The sequence below is a fragment of the Colletes gigas genome, unplaced genomic scaffold, assembly GCF_013123115.1.
Source record: "Colletes gigas isolate AHSC1104 unplaced genomic scaffold, ASM1312311v1 Colletes_gigas_Sc00017, whole genome shotgun sequence".
Taxonomy (NCBI): Eukaryota; Metazoa; Arthropoda; class Insecta; order Hymenoptera; family Colletidae; genus Colletes; species Colletes gigas.
This window is the reverse complement of record NW_025106646.1, coordinates 1,491,688-1,514,523: the sequence shown is the minus strand read 5'-3', so window position 1 is coordinate 1,514,523 and position 22,836 is coordinate 1,491,688. Positions and strand designations below refer to the sequence as shown.

The 22,836-nt window shown below is 35.5% G+C and overlaps 1 protein-coding gene across 8 annotated transcripts in view; it reads left to right on the top strand.

Moving 5' to 3' along the window:
- Window positions 1-22,836, top strand: part of LOC122400381 (LIM domain only protein 7-like) — a 199,706-nt gene that overhangs the window by 139,228 nt on the left and 37,642 nt on the right. Inside the window, exon 2 of one of the 8 annotated variants that reach the window (XM_043401821.1) lies at window positions 11,500-11,634. The exons of the other annotated variants lie outside the window; for them this stretch is intronic. The gene's annotated coding sequence lies outside the window, so the exon portion shown is untranslated. The remainder of the gene's footprint in view (window positions 1-11,499; window positions 11,635-22,836) is intronic. 8 annotated transcript variants of the gene reach the window in all.

Here is a 22,836-nt window from a genome sequence, read left to right as displayed (position 1 = left end):
GAATTTTTCGTCACTGACCTTTTTATTCTAGATGTTTCTTTCAAACTGTGCATACGTGCCTTCCAAATGTTCCAAATAATATTAAAGCTTAGTTAAAAGGAACTTCGAACAGATTGCTTTTTATTCCACCACCTATTTCCAATAATTTCATAATTGTACCTTGAACTATAGAAAAATAGAAACTCGATGTCAATTTTAATTGCTTTGCATTTAATATTTGAAATAATTTATCTACAGTGTGATTATAGAAACTTGAGCAGGTTGTGGGTTTTTTAAATAAATTTCGCTTCGTGACTTATGTTTGTATTTAAGTTTGCGTTAACTTAGATTTAGCTATGTTTGAATTACGTTTCAATTAATTTATTTAAACATATTTGAAAACAAAAGTACTTCCATCCAACACATTTTTCACGAAACAATCACGTTAGTTTCTCAAACTCCCACGATTTCTCTAATAATAAAATAAAAATAGGGAAAGTTTCGATTTTCTTCGTTTAGACAAGTTCTATGACGTGTCCCAATTTATAGGATCATCCAGTACGTCCGATGTAAACGGAGAGACGGTTGGAGAACGCCGTTTGCCAGGATCCGACCCTCGCGGAAAGTGACCTACGACAAAATACGACGGCGCATGTACGGATAAAGAAAAAGGGGGGGGGGAAAAAATTGATTTCCAATTGAAAGCAACGCGTGATAAATACACGAAGGCCGCTCCGTAAATTACACGAGTGTGTACGACTCGTACGGCACGCATTGGTCGTGCAACGTGGCTAAAAACGGCACCCGATTCGCAAAAAGGGCCGACTTAACCGAAGTAGATAGTCCCCGACCGCCGCGGCGTAAGATACGCTCGAACGAATGCGTGGATCATCCGAGAGAGGACTTTCAGCATGATCTAACAAGGAGAAGAAGAAGAAGAAGCGGAGGAGAGCCGACGTAAAGTTTCTCCTCTCTTACGAGGGAAGAGGGCATCGCCCTGACCGTGACCTAGCCACCGCTCCTCGGGCAAACGCACACACGCAACGTATCTCTCTGCACACTCGCGACGATGTACGAAGGCAGCTAAGGGCACTGAATACGGTTTCTTACAGGCTCCCGAACGAATAGTTCCGTCAGAAAATTTCGTATCGGTTTGAATATCGTTTGATTAACTCTTTGCAGCGGGGTGACTGGCTCCGGATGACCACCTAGGAAAACGTTCCTTCGAGCACAATGGCGTTAGTATCGGTGACCACTTGCTTCGCGCAACTCCGTTTTCATAGAGGTTATCCTCGTCGAACAGGATTTTTATTCGGCCGTTTCTTTTTAACCACTTCCTGTTCGCGGTGTACCTCGTGTAGTTATTATTTCTCAGGAAAATTATATTTGTGAATTGCATTTTTTCACATGTTTTTAGTAAACATTATGGTATAAGAGAATATCATTTTGTAACTTAACGTGGGTGAAAAGTGTAAACGTTAAATTGTCTGACTTGTATGTGAGAAGTCTGTTTTATCAGCTGATATCCACTTTGAAAGGGTGAGAACAACCCCCAGAATGGGGGTGCTGAAAAAATGTCTCGGAAATTATACGACGTAAGAAGACGTTTCTGAACAAAATTTTTTCTTATTTTCATCCAACACAGTCAATACAAAAATTCTTTTTAAATATTCCCCCGTGATTACATATGATTTCAAGTACATTCTTTCAGATACTGTAAAATACATAAAAAAGCAAAGAAAAAAAATCATTAGAACGTAAAGTAACAGGACAATTACTTAAAATAAATTCTTCGAAAGTTGAAAAGGTGATTAAATACGTAAGTAATAATAATAGATAGTTATCTGTTGGGTCATGGCGTCAACAGCACAACATTATAAATTTCAAGCTCGTAATAATCGAGAATAATAATTTATATTTTCTTTAAAAGCTTCAAATTCTTCGTAAAGGTTCTAACTCGAAGGAATCGTGGATATTTCTTCTACGACTGATAATCGTCGGACTTCGAGAGCAGTCAATCACCGTGAAATCCAGGGAAGTTTATTGAAGTTGCAATGAAGTCACGATTTGTGAAAGTCACGCAGAGGCACGATGATAGTGTACACATGTGATCACGCGAATCGTGACGGGGAGCGTGTCTATATCGCTGCCTTCCTGGGACAAGTTACTCGCGAGTATAGTCTTTGTTTGTATGGTTCCGCTGACAGTGAAACCAAGCTTCGAAACCTTCGCCGTTCTCCTATCGTATAGAGAAAATTACTGATCTACGATTGTGTTTAGCGATCAGAGCGGTATTTTCCTCTGAATCGAGACCGTTGACAGTTTTGTTAGATAATGTGTACATACTCTTGAATGAGCTCGGTTAGAGTAGTAGAGCATGACCGCGTGTAGTCAGACTGTTTGTAGCTTTCATCTCCAAACGGTTGTTAAACTTCAAACTATACTATAGATACTTTGCAATATTATACTCTGCATTAAAAACTCAATTTTATTTACAATGGTCGATTTAAGTAGCGAATTATTTTTAAATAATTAATTTCGATACAGAACAAAGTATCCTGAATTATTTTCCATTTGCTTAGAAAACTCGCTAATTTAAAATATAATTTATGCTACAGAAAGTCCACACAAAATATTTAAATTACAATTAAAATACAATTTTTGTTTAAATATATGTCGATCACATTCACCATAAATTGCTATAATAAATAGTATTTATGAATCATGTAACTTTAAGTATGAAATCCGCCAAATCTATGGGTTCCGTGAATTTGGTACAATGATGATTCTTAAAATGAACCTCAGACGTGATTCGTAAGTTGAACACTTTAAAGTGTATAACTTTAAACGTGAAATTTGCATCATGTCAAATCGATAGATTCCATAAAAATACAGCAACAATTCTTAAAATGAGCTTTTAATTCCGATAGTGAAACATTTGTAACCATCAGTAAGAATGACATACAACTTATTGTATCTTTATAAAACTACTATTGCATTTGTACATACGATTCTTTCGTTATAATATTGAAATATTATAACTCGTATTTTTCGCAAGATCTCAAAGTTATACTTTGATCGCGAGTTCACTGGCCGGATGAAAAATAGATCGCCGCTTGAAACCGAAAGAGCGTTTAAAATTTTACTAGGAACATAATTACAGTCACACGATCTCGTAAATAGTAAAATGAATCCTTCTGGGGGTTATTAATGGCGCGTGAAAGTCTCCGCGTACGCGATCCGGGGAATTTAATCGGCGTAAATCTGCTGGTCCAATTAAATTGATCCAATGGTTATCCGCCGTCCGGTGCAACTGGTCTCGCCCCTCGTATAAACCCAACGATCGCCATGATCGTTTCCCGAAGATACAGGTCCAAGCGAATCGTTTCATTAATTTCGCTGAACCATTAGTTTCGTGTCGCTTCTAGTTCTAGTCGTCGACCACCGGAATTTCCACCGCGAAACACCACAACTATATTTTACGTCACGAAACGAACCGCGCACGAAGGTACCCGCGGCACGCCAGAATTACGCGCGCTGCAAATGATTTCGAGGCGTTTTTCATCTGGCATGCGATGCTTAAATCGTAGCGAACGAAACAGCGCCGCGCATAAAGAAAGGGAATCGAAACGTATCGGGGACGCGTGCGTGAATTTATGATACATATATCTTTTCATTAGGCCAGTATTCGACGAACACCTTGTTCTGTGAACTTAAAGCAACGACGTTGATACATTTTATTGCAGCACCGATCATTATGTTACGATAATATCGTTTGATTGTTCCGTCGACAAAGGACGATTGTCCCAATAACTGAACGGTTAAGAAAAATAGTTCTGTTCTCCAAAAATTTATTAAAACAATCGTTTTTATTGTTTATTCCTTCCTATTATATTTTTTCTTCTGTTTGGACTAAATTATTTCAATTACAAAATACTGAGGCATACCAGTAATGTGACTCTTGAAATTCATATATTATAATATTATTTCATAATAATATATCTGGATGTTAAAATCAGGCTACTATTTTATTTCAATTTTTACCAAATTGTAATTTCTTTAAGAGGAATGTTAAAACGATGGTCCACAGAAATAAAAGTAATTTTGATGAGAAACTGGTGCTCTTTAAGACCAAATAAGGAAGCAAACTAGTCTCTAGTAAGCTTTATCGCAAAAAATATAATTTATTGAACGTATGTTCACATAACAGAACTATTAATCAAATTTTTGAATTAAAAACATTCATATTGTGTAATGTATTTTTAATACTTTTTAATGTAATACACTTATACAATACACTTGTACCTCTTCCATAAATAAAACAGTTGAAGAGAGCAGTTTCTTTTTTAATTTCTTGTAACAAGATTGATCATCTTTCTAATGGTTTGGTAACAGTAGAAAAATATAAAATAATTGTACTAATAGAATAAAGAAAGTTACAAAAATATGTAAAAAGTAACACTATGCAAAATATAGAGAATAAAATTGTTCAACTATATAAAACTAGATAAAACAACAAAAAGGTTTCTCGAAACCATAATTATTTAATAAAACTGATCCAACGATGGCCGATACAGTATTTACTGTTCCTTTTCTAACTTGGAAAAATAATTACAGCAATTACTACTTGAAATTATGGTTTCGAGTAGTAAACTGCCTTTCAGTTCTTACATCCTTTCATGTTTTTCAAACTCTTTTTGTTCCATTATTATACACATATTTTTACAGATTTATATTTTCTAAACAGGACTCACAAATAGGAAACTTTGAAAACAACGAACAATTTTATTATACATTTAAATAGTTTGCTTTTAAAGTCAACCAGGAAGACTCTTTGCAATTACGTATTTCACGTTTGATAATTACTGCATTTCGACAGATAAAATTTCACGCTGCAATTAAGCGAACGTTGCACGTAATTTTAATCTTCGCCGGCGGGTTAACAACTTTCGAAGGTCGTGATTTTTCGCAATTTGCCTCTTGAAATGAGAATCATAGGAAATGTGCGAGTTACATCGTTCCCCGATGCTCTTGCACGCATCCGATGTAATTCATGCTAGGTGTGCATGCGCAGGGAAGGCAACGCGGTAGAAAAGTGCAGTATAGTAATAAACGCGCTGCACAAATCGACGTCATAACTATTAATACTTGCACGATATACCGTGTCTCGAGGCCAAATCGAGTTTAACTATCCACTTTCGCCTCGTGTTGGCTGGATTACGGGATTCCATGATTTCTAATCTCTGAATGGATCGGTTGCATTCACGTATCTATCGATATTATTCGGAGTTCCTTCACACGAAAACGCACGTTCTCCATTACGATTTTGGGATAAATTCTTAACCGGTCGATTTAAGGGAAAACAGAATCTCGAAAGCTGAAAATGCTGAAATTTCCTTACGATGGAATCAGATCTCTGATAAGAATGTTCCAATAAAAGTATATTACACAATTAAAAAAAAAGATACATTTTCCAAAAGCTGAAACCTGTTGATGAATTTGTGAACAAATTATTTAGTAAAATAACAGGGGGAAAAATAGAGTATATGAAACATTTATTTTCTAAATTCATTGATAATGCAAAATGTGTCCTTTAGGTTCAATTCAAACAATTGCAATTCAAAATAATCAGTTATTGAAGTGGACTTGAGACTTTTATTCAAATCGTAGTCAATGTTGTTACGAACAATTTTCTTTAAATCATCAAGGCGGAGTCTCTCTTTAATTTCCTGTTTAATAGCATTACATGGCTCATCTACTATCAGGAAGAATAGCAGAAGATAATCTGGTCTCTGTTTTATTGTTCCACAGGTGTGACACACTTTCTTCGTCGTGAAATTAGAATAGATCGTGTTATGATATCCTAATTACACCACCATCAACTCTCGGAAGCTCTTTTCTTTCTTTTGGGTGCTTCAGTCTCACCTGCTGGAGATTTCATCTTCTTTTCATGCAGCCAGAATTTCAATCTTCTTGTCGGTTCGCAAATATTTGCTCGCGTGAAAGCTATAAATCGCTGCGAAGAAATGCATTTTCTAATAATTCCATTTATCTGAAATACGCGCTTAAAATTCGTAGGAAATTATTTTGTTATTCTAATTATAGTTTTCAGTGAAAAGCAAACAGAAAGTCAGTACGAAAATTGCACGTGTATTAATCTAATACAAGGTGAAAATAATTATTTATTATCATTTTATTTGACAGTTTAGTAATAAATAAGCCTTGCTATTACAGTTTGTTCACATTTCTCAATTTTGCCATCGAAAGCTTCTGTAAAATGGAAAACATTATTAAACATAGAATATAGCAGATACTACAGTATGTATCTATATAAGCCAACTTTTAACAATCTGTGCATAATACATACACATTGGTAAAGTCAAGATTTTAGCATAGTATAATAAAAATATAATAATTTTCAGAGGTATGATAATAAAAAAATAACGAAACGTATTAAGCTAAAAATTCTAATAATAGCAAAAATTAATCAGCCTTCCAGTATGTGATACGAAAAATCGAAAATTAACTTCGACGTGGTATTCCATTACGTTACGTGCGTGCACCGAGTTATCTTTATCGCGCAAGAAACACGTGTAGTAATTATAGTCGGTAGTGGGGTATGAATCACGAAAGAAGGTAATTTTATATTAACAATAAATCGAGATTAACCGGGATAGGAGCAGAAGGTGTAAAAGGGGTCTGCGCAAGGGCCATGAAACGGATCGCGGAATGAAAATTAATTTTCATAATGCTTCGAATAATTTAACAGCTTGGCAGCTACTCGAACTTGAATTTGACGACGGCGCGAGCTAGGCAGGCGCACGGAGACCGTAAAACACCATGACGTAGATTAATAAAAGACCCACTTGAGCCCGTGAATCGTGCTGGCATAAAGTCACCGTTTTATGTACCATAAAATGTTACGGCACTTCTTCGAGGGGCGCGTTTGCACGCTCGTGTGAAAAAAGAAAAAGAAAAAGGGGAGCGCGTATACGGCCTGCTGGCTTACTCTTACCATAGATCAGTTTATACGGCGATTCCTAGATTCAGACCTACATCCTAGTCGTATACAAGCTGTGTTCACAATAATTCGCACTAATTTCCCGTTGAAAACGTTCGAACATCGATAGTCGCGCGTTCGATCAACCGCGTTATAGCAAATGTCTAAGTGTCGCGACAGAAAATACTGATATAATTTTTTTTTTTTATTAGAAAGAACATCCCAGTTCTTGCTTCGTTTGTTCGTAAAATTACAGGTCTCGCGCTTTCAACCTTTTCTTTTCTCTGTTTCCATTTCCACAAACCGAGTGACCGACTTACATTGACACTAATGACACTTCGTCTTTTTCTTAGCCACCAATTGGGTAAGACGGTTCTTCGTACTTTTATTCGAAAGTGTCGCGTTTCATTGGCCATAGCTGTTTAGTTCGTACTTCGTTCCCAATTTTGCTGCAATTTTGCGGTTTTGTAGTCTCTTATAGTAGTTTAGAGTCTTCAAAAAATTGTTCAACCGTCGAAGGGGAACAGTAGCAAATGGAAAATGGAATAAATATTGTATGGAGAACGTATCATTCAATTTGTTTCTTTCGTGAGAAACTGTTATGATCGTTTGTATTAAATTTTTAATTTTGTTTTTTAAGAAACGTTGTGAACAAATGCTTTAACAATATGAGCATAGTGAATAATTATTATTCAAGTTATATTTTCGTTGTGACTAAATTTAATGTTAATAATATTACCAATGATTTAATGAGATCTGAATTTATGTTATCTATGTTTACTGGTATTAAAATTATAATGCGTGATAATTTGATCAATGTACCTCTAAACTGTTTGTTCCATATCAAAGAGAATTTATAGTGCCTATAGTAATCAATTTTCTGCTATCTTCCTTTCTAATCCAGATATCAAGTACAGCTCGAAATTTTTTGAGGAAACACCCAATATTTCATTCTACTAAAACATTTTTAAAACAGTTTCTAATATACATATAGCGAACAGTGCTCGACATGTCCATTCTGTTGAGTGAAAGTGTGTTAGGCGATTAATGAGTGAGAGTGACACACATTGAAACGCGCCTCTGCATTAATGGCGTTTCTGCAATAATAGAAAAAGTGATTCCACGTGTTTCTACGTAGGCGATCCTACCGCTGTGTTCAAAGTTGAGCAAAATGTAATCTGATTACATGTAATCAGACCTGTAATTATACTGTAATGACACGGTAATTATTCTCTAGTAGTGGTACAATTATAATCGTAAATCTTTAACGGGTGCAATAACTGTTTAATTATCCTGTAGTTACCGCGTGATTACAGTACAATTACAGTGTGATTACATGTAATCGCATCGTAGCAAACATATCCAGAGTATATTTTTGTTATAACTCTGACTATGCTACATAATGTTGTCTTTAAGCTTTCCTCGCTGCACATTTTCAAACTCATAGTAAAATGTCAAATAAAGAACATATTTTTCTTCAAATAAAAGATTGGGATAAACTTGTATTTGCGCAACTTGAGATATTATTTCATTTCACATTTCAGATTGCAATCTTATCGAACAAATTAAATCCTTTTACGTTTTATTACGTATTCGAAAATTTTATCCAGATAAGAAATATGCCTATTAGCTTCGTGTTTCGATAAAAATGCGACTCGGTGATAAATTAATCAACGCATTCCTCCTCGACACCGTTCAACTTTTATTAGAAACACTTTCTGCTAATTTGTGACGGTTAAATTATATGACCCGTGTCGTATAATGTGTTATACGTATAAAATAGTGTTATCTATGTGGCAAAGTAGAACAGCTACTTTTACACCCAACATTTATGGTACGTGTCCGTGGTTTCGTGTTCGTAATTTACCCATTGGAGGGACGCGTGTGTTTCAATGTTTCGCGAACGAGCACAGAGACGCCATCCAATTTGCAACACAATAATAACGAGCACCACGTTCGAAAAGCTCTCGAAGGTCTACCGCGTGGCGCACAAATCAGCCTGGGTGTTTTCGGAGGCCACGATTGCCGGTATAAAATATAGCTTACGAGCTGCTGGCCGGTGCACAAAGAAGCGTTTCCAGAGGAACGAAGACGGAACGAGGGTGTCGCGATGTAAAAATGTATAGGAGAAACTAAGTCTGGGAGGAGGAGGTAAAAAGAAAAAAAGATGGTCGTCGTTAGAGCTGGGTCGTAAGACCTCGGAAATAGGAGGCTGTTTTGGCGAATCGTTGAATTTATCGTGCTGGTTCGCACGCTTTTTCAGCTCGCGGACCTCGTTCGCGTTTAGATTGATATTTTCAGAACTCGCGCGTCGCCTGCGCGCGACCTTGTCTTCGACCGTCTGCGAACCCTTTCGATCTTTCGACGATCTCTCGATCTCGAACCCCGTGACATCTCGAGATCAAATTCAAAATGGTATTACATTTTGCTGATCGCTATCAATTGCAAATTTTACCGGCTACGATCGTAAAATGTAATTGTTACAATTACAATCGCAACTTGTAATTTTTATGGCCTACGATTACCATAACGAAATATAGGTAGGAGAGACGACGATTACAAGTACATAAAATTTAATTGGAACTGACAAATATGTACAGTTATGGAGTACACGTAGAATTACGGAATATTATTGGATAAAGCTACTATGAGAAGCTACAATTATAGAATATAATACTATTTGGATTTCTTGATAAATAAAGGGATGAGTTGTGTCGTAAATATTTAAAATAATATCGTAGAACAAAATGGTGCATGCATCGATCGAATGAATTCTATGCAATATTGGCAGTATTCAAATCCATGCAAAGAAACACAAATTAATGCAGTCTTCTATAGAGAAATTCTGGTTACTTTCGAATATAATATCTAATTTTATTATTATGCTTGAAAATAAAATCAACAGAAAGTAAAAAACGACAGAAAATTGTAGAACAAAATGGCGTATGCATTGATTAAGTAAATTCTACATAAAATTGGCAGTATTCGAATCCAAACGAAGAAACACAAATTTATTAGACATTATTGATATAATGTAGTCTTCTACAGAGAAATTCTGGTATATTTTATTATTATGCTTGAAAATAGAAGAAACAAAGCTCCCCTCCTATCGACCAACCCTCATAATTCCTGCAAATTTTTCTAGGAAAGAGTCTCTATTAAAAAGGAACATCCGAAACGTAGGATTCCGGGGTTGTTTATTTCCTTCCGTTATAAATCAGCGGCCCTCGCGAACAATGCATTCTTGGCAATTAATAACAGTAACAAACCTTTCTGGAACCAGTTCTGAAAACGCTAAATCAACGCTCGACGTAAGGGAAGCTACGCACGATGCTAGGATATCTCGGCGTAAAAAATCGAATGGAACCTCGTTGCTCGTTTTCCTTGTCCCTTGGCGTCGTCTACGAATCTCCGTGGACGCCTCTCTTCCTCTTTGGCGTCGTTTCTCTCGATTCGTGGCGTATCTTAATGTACAGTACGTGTGCAATATGGCATCGCCGGCCCGTATATCGAGGGTTCATCGTGGGGTCCAGGGGGTCACGACCCAATCGCCAGAAATTCCTTTATCTTCATTCCTGCGTTTTTATTACACCCTCGCCGCCTTCTCCGTACGTCGTCCGTTCGATGAACCTTAATTGCGACTTGCGAGTCTTTGTTGCGTCGGGATCCTCTTTGGAAACCATCACGAACCCCTTTTAGGCGTGAATGTTCGTGCGGGTTTGATTTTTCAGATAATGGAAACTGTTTGTCGGATCGATTCGTACTATTTTAAATTTTAAATATGTATATCTGGTTTAACAAACAATTACCCTACCTTTCTTGGTTCATCATTTTGTGAGTAATTATGCCACACAAATACATACGTTGTAGCAGACAGTAAATAAAATTTCATTTTACTGAATTTATGTTCGTTGAAATGTTCTTTATTATTTTGTATGAAACTATGTTTTAAATGTACTTCGTGATCCAGTCGATAAAGCTTGTTCTTGATCCATTTTTTTTGCGAGCAAGAATACTATTTCCTAGTAGTTTATGAATTTTTATTCATTATACTGTTACAAGTTTTATAAGTTTAGATTTGAATGTTTATTTAATTTCTTTTCATGAAATATAGTAGGAATATTAAATAAGATTAAAAATATTTGATTAGGGAAACTTTCCTGTGGTTCAAGTTCCTATATACTGTCATAGTATTTATTATCTTGGGTTCCACATGCGTCAATCCATTTAAATGTACTTTGTATCGAAATGAAAATTGTATTTAATCCACTAGATATCTATTGTCTTTGAAGATAATCGCAAGAGCCATTAATTATTATCTTAGTTTTGGATAATGTAAATCTCTGTAGCAACGTCAATGGTGATTAAATGTAATCAATACAATATAAAACAATTAAATATAATCTACACTAGATTTCGAGATTGAGTTAGGCAGAATCTAAAATAAGAATTCTTAGAAATATTTTCAACTATTAGGTAATCACTTAAAATTAATATTCTTCTATTATTTTATGTTCTAGGTGAGTACGAACTTGAATCGAGTATAAGGAATTTGTCAACTGTTACGAGATGTCAAATTATTCCACCAGGATGAATTGTTGCAAATATTGAGGAGAAAATTATATCAAAGACCCTTCAGGCTTATTAAGCAAGTGGTACGTAATTTATACTTAATTGTTTAATTAAATGAAATTTTAATTAGTCAGGTGAAATTCAATCATAACATTAACTAGATTTTACTACTAAGAAATTTCAGTTAAGGTAAACCAGTGTGAGCTTGTACAACTTTCCTTTTATTCAAATTAAGATTCATTTACGTCGTTTTTTATGGAACCTAACATTTTTAAAATACGAAACAAAATACTACCCTTTTCGTGTTCTCTTTAAAAATGGATTTAAAATAATTCAGAATTATCATTTCCTTAAAAAAAAAAAAATAAAAATTTTAGCACTACTTTTCCTCGATGGAAAAACGATATTAAAAATATTTATTTGCGCCGTATTTTATGGGAACTGAAATTTTTAAAATAACGAACTAAATATTACCCTTTTCGTGATCTCTATTTAAAAATACAAATTTCAGCATTAATTTTCCTTGATGAAAAAACGATATTAAAAATATTTATTTTCGCCATATTTTATGGAAAATGAAATTTTTAAAATAACAAGCAAAATATTACCCTTTCATGTTCTCTCTAAAAGTGGGTCGTCTTAAAATAATTTAAAGTTTATGGTTTCCTTAAAGAAAAATAAAAATTTCAGCTAGTTTTCCTCGATGGAAAAACAACATTGTCGTCGCGCATCGGTTAACGTATAAATTATAGTCTTCCTTCATATTTTTCGTTGCACTTTTCGCCCAGGATGTGTTTCCTCGATTTCCAATTTCCTGCCCGCGAACGCAATAATGTTTCAATCCAGACTGATTGAATTCTATGAATTCGAACGATACTTTCGAGGCCCGCGTTCATAATCGTCCATCGAGCCATTTAATCTGAAAGTAGGGATGATGATGAATTCATAATGCAAAAAGGTTCCCACAGGAATTAAATGGATAACCGGCTGCAGTATCGAGATTCTTGCGATTAGGAACGCGGAACGATACCGAGGACCGAGATTGAAAGACGGCGGAACGATAACTCGACTACCGTTAAAACAACGAGAGAGTTATGTTACTTGGCAGTACGCGCGGAATACTGTTATTTTAACGCAATTTCGCGAATTAAAAAGCAGTTAGAACAGAGACGTTACTTGATACACTATAGTCAACGAGCGATGAAAACAAAGAACTGCTCGCATCATTTCCTGTCTCGTCGTGATTCGGAATCAAATCGTCTGGCTTTGTTCGACTGCATTTCTTAATCCTTTCCTACCATAGCCATATCTCTACGTATTTAGCAATATTAAATAAAATATCAAATATTTTTAGGTAAACTATTATTAGGAAAATTCATTTTCCCCTATAAGTTACTATTTCACTATTTTACTTCAATCGAATTCTGTTGTTAAAATGTATATTGTAAATAAAGTCCTTGTATTGCTGATAACGAATATATTCTGTATTCTGTGTATTTCTAATTTCGTTATTTATTATTATCGTTTGCTTTTACAAATTCATCTACTACTATTGTTACAATGCAGGCGTTAATCTTACATTTTGTATTTCGACTATTAATATCAAAAAATAAATATGTAAAAAAGTTGAGGAAAAGGTAATGTTATTAAGAAGCAAACCGATTTAAACGGAGATGCAGAACGTCTCGTTTACACCGTCTCGTACAAATTGTAACTGTTACGTTGTCTAATAGAATGGATGTCTGAAGTGAAAACATTCGAAGAAGACTATCGCGAAGTATTCATAATTGCGTGTAACGTTACTCGAGGCGCAAAAAATTGTGGAACTGTCCGTCGTTACGATTCGACACGTAGAATTCAACTGGTTGTTTTTACGTTTGTATCATTTATCGCGTTCAATGACTGTAACTCAGCACGGCTCGTTATCCCAATGGAAGTAGCATTTATTCATCAACAAGCATGTAACGATGCTTCCCGTGGAATAACAGTTAAAGCGTAATACATACATAATGGAAACCACTCGTACGTCGATCAGACGATTATAAGAATTGTCGAAGATTCGTTTTTGTCGAGTCAATGACTACAACCATAATGGAGGGATACCGTGATGGAAAGTGATCGAACGATCGAACAATACGATTACGATCTCGCTCGATCGCTCGTCTCGAAGCCTTCTGTAATTCTGTCAATGAAAACCTGTTCGTTTTCGATCACGATTGAAACTCGAATTCAAAAGTGAAATGAATTCAATTTCAACATCGTATATTCGTTGCTTGCCCCCAAATTTTATCGATAGAGTATCACAATTCCGATATGAAAGTTAATTTCTAACAGTACTGGGTTAGTTCTTAATATTGATTTGCGTTTAAAAATATTTAAAAATATTATGTTGTAAAAATTGTAATTAATAAATCAATAATTACAAATGGAGCTCCTTCCCATCTAGGTCGTAAAAAATCATTATTCTGGGTATCTGTAATAATTGTCAATGATCAAAATAATATTCAGTCTTGAAATTTAAGCGAAATTTTGAACAACTCACTTCAAAATGGAGAAAAAGAACCGAATTAATTTTCTGTCGAACAACTGTTTCGTGCGTTAAATGTTGTAAGATTTCAGTAAACTAATCGACTTGTCAAAAACGACAGTCGTTCATGAACGACTTGGCGATCGTAATGCCTGCGTAGCGACGTTGCGCTGGTATAAATAATGATCGTACCATCAGATAGATGATCGGAGATGCAATTAAGGTTACCTACATAGCAATTAGAAATATGCTCGGTTATATTCATACCGTTTTTGATGTTGATCATCGCGAAACGATCGCTTTCTCGAATATTATCGTACCTCATGAAATTAGTAACGCTGTTTGATGATGATCTCACAATACACAAAAAATAAAAACAGTCGAGGAACCCTTCCCTCCTCTTCGCACGTTTTAATATCGCCATTCCACGGACGATGATTGATATTTGATAATTAAGAAATTATGCAAAATAAATTGGATATTGAAATAAATGCAGCGACTGTCGATACAACATTCGTTAAAGAACTGCTGGGAAACAATTATTACATCATTATTAATTTTATTACAACAAGCTTTAATTCTTAATAGTGTTTCCTCTGTTCATAGGGAGTTCAATCGCGTTTCAACTTCTAATTTTTCTTGTCGGTTTCGTAAAGAATTTAATCTGAAATTTAATTTAAAAAATAATTAGGCTTTCACCGAACACAGAAAACACACTTCTGTAATTATATTCTACTTCCTCATTCGCAGTCTACTTGGACGAAGAGTCGAAACACGAAATATTACGTATTTTATCTAATATATAAATCAAAGTCAGTGTGATCATTTTCTCTTCTCTACTCTATCGTTACAATTTTTGTTTTGTGAAATTAAAAGCTATTCTAAACATTTGTTTATATTGACCAATTTTCGTTTGACATTACAGAGTCAAAGAAAGTGCAAATTCGTCTTCTCGAGCTCTGTTTCTTTTAATTTTACCAAGATAAAGAATTTTGAATTCGTATCTCCGTTTATTCCGTAGGCGAATTTTTTCATTTATCGTCGTTTCAGAGTAGATCGTAGCGCAAAATAACATCGTGTGCATTGAACTGCAATTTAAAGCGTCGCGGTGCAAAGTACGCATGGAACGGTATAACTCGCGCTAAGTCGACGTGGTGTTGCTTTCATGTTTAGGCATGAGTTAAGATCCCCTGCCATCGTACCTTTTATCTTCTTAACACCGCGCGTCCACCCTCCGGCGCGATATCGCGCTCCGCCATTAATTTCGAAACGTTAACGCAAATCTGCGTAATCTTCTTAGGCGCGGTTCGCCGGGGTTGCTGGGAACGACATTAACACCTCGTCGACATCTAACGAATCCGATGAAATTGTGTTTACGACCACAAACCCTTTAATTCTCCCCCTTTATACGATTCGCGGGGATCGCGTTTCCGTCGTCGTCGCTCTTGAAATTACGGGGATCTTCCACTTTGAAACGTTCTTAAAAATGTTCCTCAAACTTTTTAAACGTTATTGATAATAACTTTTACATGCATCTATTTATACAGATTTAATCCTTTGCATTAGGAAGCTTTTAGATTGTTACTACCAAGAATTAAAAGTTATACATATAGTTTTATTTTAATATATAATATATCTTTACGTACATCAAACTTTGAAGAAACGTCGATAATTAGTAAATTATAAAATTAATTATATATAGTTTTATTTTAATATATAATGTATCTTTACGTACATCAAACTTTGAAGAAACGGTGATAAGAATGTTTCTTAAATTTTTCTTACTTAAATTTAAAATCAATTTTAAATAAATTTTGTTCTCATTGTATTAAGAATTAATTATATTGTGTAGTCCTGAGAATACACTTCGCTAAAAGCTAACAACTATTAAGTTTGATATATCATATTTATTGCATATAACTGCCCGGTAGATTTTTATTTTACAAAAGCTAAAATTCATTTCATTGTCGTGCTCCTTGTATTGTGTTTTTCTCTGTCGTACGTTTTCCGTGTGATGACGCAAAGATGTATCTGTGTTGGAATATTATTGTAATCGTAGAAGACCCTACAACGCAAGGTCTGGTGTCGCAATAAAATGTCGGTCGAGCTGGTGGTATCGAGGCTGCATCGGACGATTTAGTTTAACGAGGCTGGATCGAGACGCATTTTCGTCCCGATCTGTCGTTCGATCGTGTTTTCACGCGAAGCGAGACGAAATCCGGCAGCTGTGATTTCGTCAAGCTACTCGTGCATGGATAATGTCGGTTAATGGACGTGGAAGGTAATGCTAGAGGATGGAGGGTAATCAGGTTAGTCGTTCAAATTCCGCGTACGTGCTTGTTATTAAATACGAATATGGTTTCTCGTCGGTTATCGGGATCAAGGTAATGCCGGGCTTTTTAAATCCTAACAAGTCTACACGGGGGATACAAAGTATCGTCTGCATTTTCTCTGAAATGTTTTACGAGGCTGAGATTAATTCCGAGAGATTAGAAAAAAAATTATTACAGGAACAGCTACGATTTACCGTAACCCACGAGCTTCTTAATAAAATCGTTCAAAATATGATACTTTTATGCACGCGTTATGGTCGATCGTTATGTCAAGATAAACCTACTTTCTCGTTTGTAAAGAGTTGCATGTAATCTTGAAAATGATGGCTATGAAATTGATTTTCAAAATTATCTTATTAATATAATACAATTAAGTTCAATGACGTTATACGTATGTAGCTGTAACGAGACGTATAGTATTTATGTTCAACGTTTCCAAACAACCGTTCGTGCTCGTCTTTGAATTAAATTCTTTAGTAAAGAACTACCAAACAAACATATTTGAAACTATATATAATTAATTTTATAATTTATTAATAGTTACTCGTAAAAGCCAGAAGCTTCCTAATGCAGAGAATTATATACATCGATGGCAGATTTGGTCACATTTGTAAATAACATACCTTATTTCACGGTTATTTTATTTTTAAAATACATTCTTATTATTTTTATAGTATTCTGTTCTTTGGATCACATTAGTTAGAGAATAACAGCACGAGTGTGGTGCCTTATTAGATATAGGTTCGCTGGTTCTTCTAATTCAGGAGAAATTCTACGATAGATTAGGTCTTTCGCGTTTTGTTGTACCCTGGGGAGCACTGAATACTGTCGCGAGGTCACTGCACATCTATGGCGTTAGGTTTCCATTTGGTGGAACTATACTGGAAACGCCACATTCTATCAGTCAGGAGTCATCAATGTCAGTCCACCAAATGGGACACTTAACACCTTGCGACAGATTCGATGCCCTGGTGTAAGCCTTCAAAGTCATGAAGTTTTTTAATAAATAACAATAATAGTATTAACCCCAGCAAACAACTCAAATGATCCTTCTAAGGAGACACGAAAAATTCATTGGTGATAATAAAAGACTATGATCGTATTTGTACACTATAATGGTGTATTTGCTATAAATGAAACAAAATTTGTTTTTTATGATTTCATTCGTAAATAATAGACAGTACTGTTGGCATTATTGTATTTATACTTTAATTATTTAATTAATTTTATTATATGTTAATATTTAAAAAAAGGTCCCGTAATAAATAACATTTGGTAAAAGTAAATTGGGGAAAATTCATAACAAACAAAAAGTTTCTTTTCAATTATAATGTATTAATACACGAGTTGGGTTGGGTAACTGGAATAACTGAACAATATTTGGTAAAAATAAATGGAAAGAATTCATAAAGACAAGTTTCCTTATAGTGTACGAGTACGATTGAAGAATAACTGAGAGTGAGCTTGCAAAGTTAACGATTTCAAAAACCAATAACGCAAAAATTTAATCAGAAATATTGTACCGGAGAACGAAATAATAAAATGGACCCGGAATTCATTGTTCGATTATTGAAGGGTTAAGAAAGGAACTTGTCGATTAAAAATGGTGCATTTCGCCCAATGTTCCTTATCAATTGGACGCAAAACAGTGACTCTGTCACTTTTACGGGGCCCTGGATAGATATACAGTTGCGGTGACCCGATGTCGGGGCCCCGTACGATCGTTGCAGATACGCGAAAATGTCGCAAGAACGGCGACAGTTATATGGAGCCCACGGAGCGCTTTTCCGTGACTCGTTTACGAGCACGTTGTACCTGACATTCCGGCTCCACGCTCGCGGAAGAACGTGTTCTGGGACGAGTCACTCCTCAGGAATCCCTTCGAGGCAAGTAAAACCGGCCTTGGACCTCCTTGAGGCCTCCTGTGTCAATATGCTGCGCCTGCAGCCTTCCCCTCTTTGACATGCAGATCAGTTCTGCCAGAAGAAACAAACGTGCCTGGCTTTCACAAAGTGGGAACTGCTGTCACGTTGCGTTTGCCTCGATGTCCACCAATTCGAGATTCCACTCTTCGATCGAGCGAACCTACCAACTTATGCAACACTGACATTGCAATCCCATCGAATAAATGCTATGTTCGAGTTATCGAACCGTTTAAATTGATGACTCTAATCGGAATAAAGATCTCGACGATACTAGGTCCTGTCGATTGCACGACTAAATAATTTACTTATTTAGACACTGTGGATAATCCTTTAAAAAGATTTCGAAGACTGGCATACTGATACTCGTGAACTTTTTTATGGGATCAGAACTTTGTGAATAATTGGAAACTGTTCGATTTATTTTCTTTGGTGTCTCGTCTCGAGAATAAATTTCTTTTAGGTGTTTAGTGAAAAGTTATCTATAGTAGTGTGCAAAAGTCTTATTAGAGGCTTTTTTGAAACAGAAACATGAGAGTTTACTATGTCAGGTTTGGCAAAATGGAAAAATGTAGCAAAGGAAAAGGATCCAAACCCTATTGCATATCAATTTTTGTGATTTTTTAAATTTATCAATCTTAGTCCTAACGATTGGTCCCTTCTATAGACGTCTCAGAAAGTATGTTTTGTAAAAAAAATATCTTCGAATGCGAAGCTCGAAGACTTTTAAATTTCTCAGTAAAGGAGAGAGAGAACTTCAAGGATATTTCAAGGTCAAACTCGTTTCTCTTAAGCGAGGCATATTATATTTATCTTATGGCCCGACAGCCGCTTTCGAGACGGGTTCAGTGATCTGTCACACAAAGTCGTTCGAGATCACAAATGTGTATCGAATTAATCTCGAAGGATACATCTCGTTGACAAGTCGAAGGCCCAGACTTTCAGCATTCGTTGCGATGAATAATGATGCAAAATCTATTACGAGAAACAAAGGTGACCTTGAGGTATCCTTGACTTCACCTCCATCCACCATTTTTTTATTTTTGTGAAATTCTAATGACTCCGCTGTCGCTATTGGAATTTGCATATAAATGCACGCTACTATGAAGTGTATTTTTAGACTGTCTCCTTCTTGTTTGATTATACACGACTATTACCGTCTAGTAGTGTGATGTAACGGTTTTGAAAACCAATAACGTTGTGATTAACATTCCATAAATCAAGCAAAGTTAGCGGAACTCCATTTTAAAATGCACATAGTTTTCAATGTTTCCTTTAGCAATTATTTAAATAGTTAAATTCTTATCTTTTTTATTCCATAGTACTCTAAGTAAATAGTATAAACAATTCATCCTTTTACATATTGTTACTACTGTGGAATGCACGTCACAAACTCGTTAAATTAAAACAAAATGTGTATATTGAAATTCACGTAATTTTCCCGCATTTCTCAAACGTCCGTTTTAAGTTTATTTAATTTTATGAAACGCATACATTATTTTAAGAAAGAAACACAAAATTTTCCAACTTTGGCACTTGCATCTACAAACTCTCCTTAATTCATGAAATATTAATTTTAATATGAGAAACTCCCATACATCCCACGTGACGCGCCATGTTTGTTTCTCTCGCCCAGTATTCGAAATGTTAATTTTCTGCAACCTCTTACGATTTAATTTACTTCAGGAAATACATTCATTTACTGGTTCGAGCAAATTAAAATCCATTTCATTAGAAACTTTTTGCTCGAACATCTCCTGAATTTATGAAATATTAATTTTAATACATGAAGATCTTTCACATCCTACGCAACACGCCATGTTTGTTTCTCTCGTTCAGCATTCGAAATGTCAATTTTCTGCAACCTCTTCGATTCAATATACTTTAGGAAATACATTCGTTTACTGGTTCGAGTAAATTAAAATCCATTTCATTAAACACTTTTTGCTCCAACATTTTATCGAGGAACTCGATAAACTTTTCTAACAAAGAAGCCATTTAATTTAGAGGCGTTCTACACTGGTTCTGTTGATTGCTGTTAATAGCGATCGGTAGTTAGAGGAAATAGCGCAAAGCCCTGAGATCGCCGGAGGGAATCGGCGACAGCCTGCAACAGGAAATATAAATTTCGGGAAGCCACGACGCGCAAAATCAGCGGAGCCAATTAACACCGCAGGATCTGGCGCGCAAGTAAGATAAACTGTGACGATTACACGGCGAGGCTTAAAATCGATAAAATCTCTGAATGTAGTTTAGATTTACGACGATATCAAGGCGTACACGTAAGCGTTCTGGATCGAAGTGTTCGTACCCGTATCGATATCCTGATTTCCGCCGACATTCTTGTTGGCTTTGATCGTTCTCTTCGATTCTGCCTCTGTGTACCATCGGGCAGAGGATACAGAGCGTGTCGGCATCATGGTTTAAATTGTCGTCGATTCTTCAGCTTCCTCTAATCGGTCCCTAAATGTTACAATACCCTGTATTGTAACAATCGTAGTACGTTCAACCCTCTTACAACACGATCTCTACAATTTAATAAACTTAGACAATCTCCATTGGAATAAAAAGGACATTTTTTGTGTATCTTTCACTCAGGTTAACGTATTAAATTTTTGGTTATTTCAATTTTAATATATGTACTCTTGAAGCCATTAAAATTGATAAAAATTCATATCTAGAACCTGCACAAGAAAACATAAAATGGTGAAAACAGTTCTTCTGTTGGTTTCGATCTGTAGTTTAAAAAGAAGTGCAATCAAGACTGCACCACTGAAAATATTAGGGGACCATTTATTCGAATAAGCGAATTACTATTTTTAAAGCTAGTTCGTTTCAGTTGTCACAAAAATATTCATCATAAATATCTGTCACTCTTTAAATATAATCATAAATGACAGGAGTGAATGTATTTTTAGAATTTTGATGCGTGTCTGATGTTATAGTGCTGCCCTCCCGTCCTTAAATTTCTTTGATGGTACTAAAAGTGACCGAGGCAACGTTTTGATGTCCGGATCTTTGTCACCGGGACGTTTTAAAGCCGTCTCGTTTTCATCGTGGAACACAAAGGGATGTATTTTATGCAAAGTTTAACATTGAGTTTTATGGTACAGTAGCCACACGATACTGGGAAACTTTTACGGTCAACGGAATCATCCATGCATTCAACGAATTGGATGCATTGAATCGTGAAGAGTAAATCGCCCGACGATGGAGTTACGCGTTCATTGGAATAATGCAATGACTGTAAATCTCGCGGAGGAGATGCAAATTTTTCGGAACGAAATAAATAGACGAAACTCGATCACAAATCAGTTTGCGAATAAAAGGACTGAGTTTGGAAGTCCCCGTCATTTATTTATAAATTCCTTTTTTTTATGCCTAAAGTTGCATTAATTTAAAACCTACCACGGGTAACTATATTTTAAACGTTCAGAATAAGTCTCACACAAATTTAACAAATAAGCAATTACATATTAATTCTAAATTAAAATCAAAAATTATTTCTGATGTTTGTACTGTACTATGTTACTAAAACGTTGGATCTAAATCGGGTAGAATATCGTTCGAGATTTATTTAAGACGTTAACGCTTCGAGCCTGGCGATCGCGCTGTTAACCACGCATTGAAATCACTCGAGTGGCGGTGCATTAGTATTCCGTTCACGACTTCCTCACGCGAATATTACTCGATCTAAACCTTTGGTTGGCGTTCCTTTACAAACATCGACATTTTAGGCTTCCTGCCTTAAAACTAAACAGCCGTAAAATATATTTCGAAAGGATTAAAAATATCATTCTAAATGTTTTAACTTTAAAAATAGACTATTGTATGTTTTAAATGGGAGAATATTTATGCTCTGTTTACACAAATCTGTGAATCACTGTCTGATATCATCCAGTAGAGAAATTCAATGTACACAGATGGAAATGAAAATATAACTATGGAGAAAGATAAAGATTTATTGTGGAATAATAAATCTATGGTTGTTACTCATTTGCAAACGTCGACAATTTATGCTTCTTGCCTTAAAATTAAACAACTGTAAAATATATTTCGAAAGGTTTAAAAATACCATTCTAAATGTTTTAAATTAGGAAATAGACTATATTTATAGAGAGAATATTCAGGTTCTATTAGAACAAACTTGTGAGTCACTGTCTAATATCGTCCAGCGGAGAAATTCAATATACACAAATGCAAATGGAAACACGACTATGGAAAGGAGACAAAGATTTATGGCGGAAACGTTGACGTGATTCCTGAAGAAATGAAACAATTAAGGGTGTGGTGTCATTTTTTTGTTCCCACGACGTCCCCTTCGTAATGACCACTCCTCTACGTGAATAAATAAGTTCGTGGACGGTTAGACATGATTTTGCATATTCTCGTTCTCAACGATTAGCGATATACGGGTTGAGAGCTATTATCGATTATCCATGCTATCCTTCAGAGATTTCTTTAATTTCCTGGCTACTACTATTTATAGATTAATCATTTTTG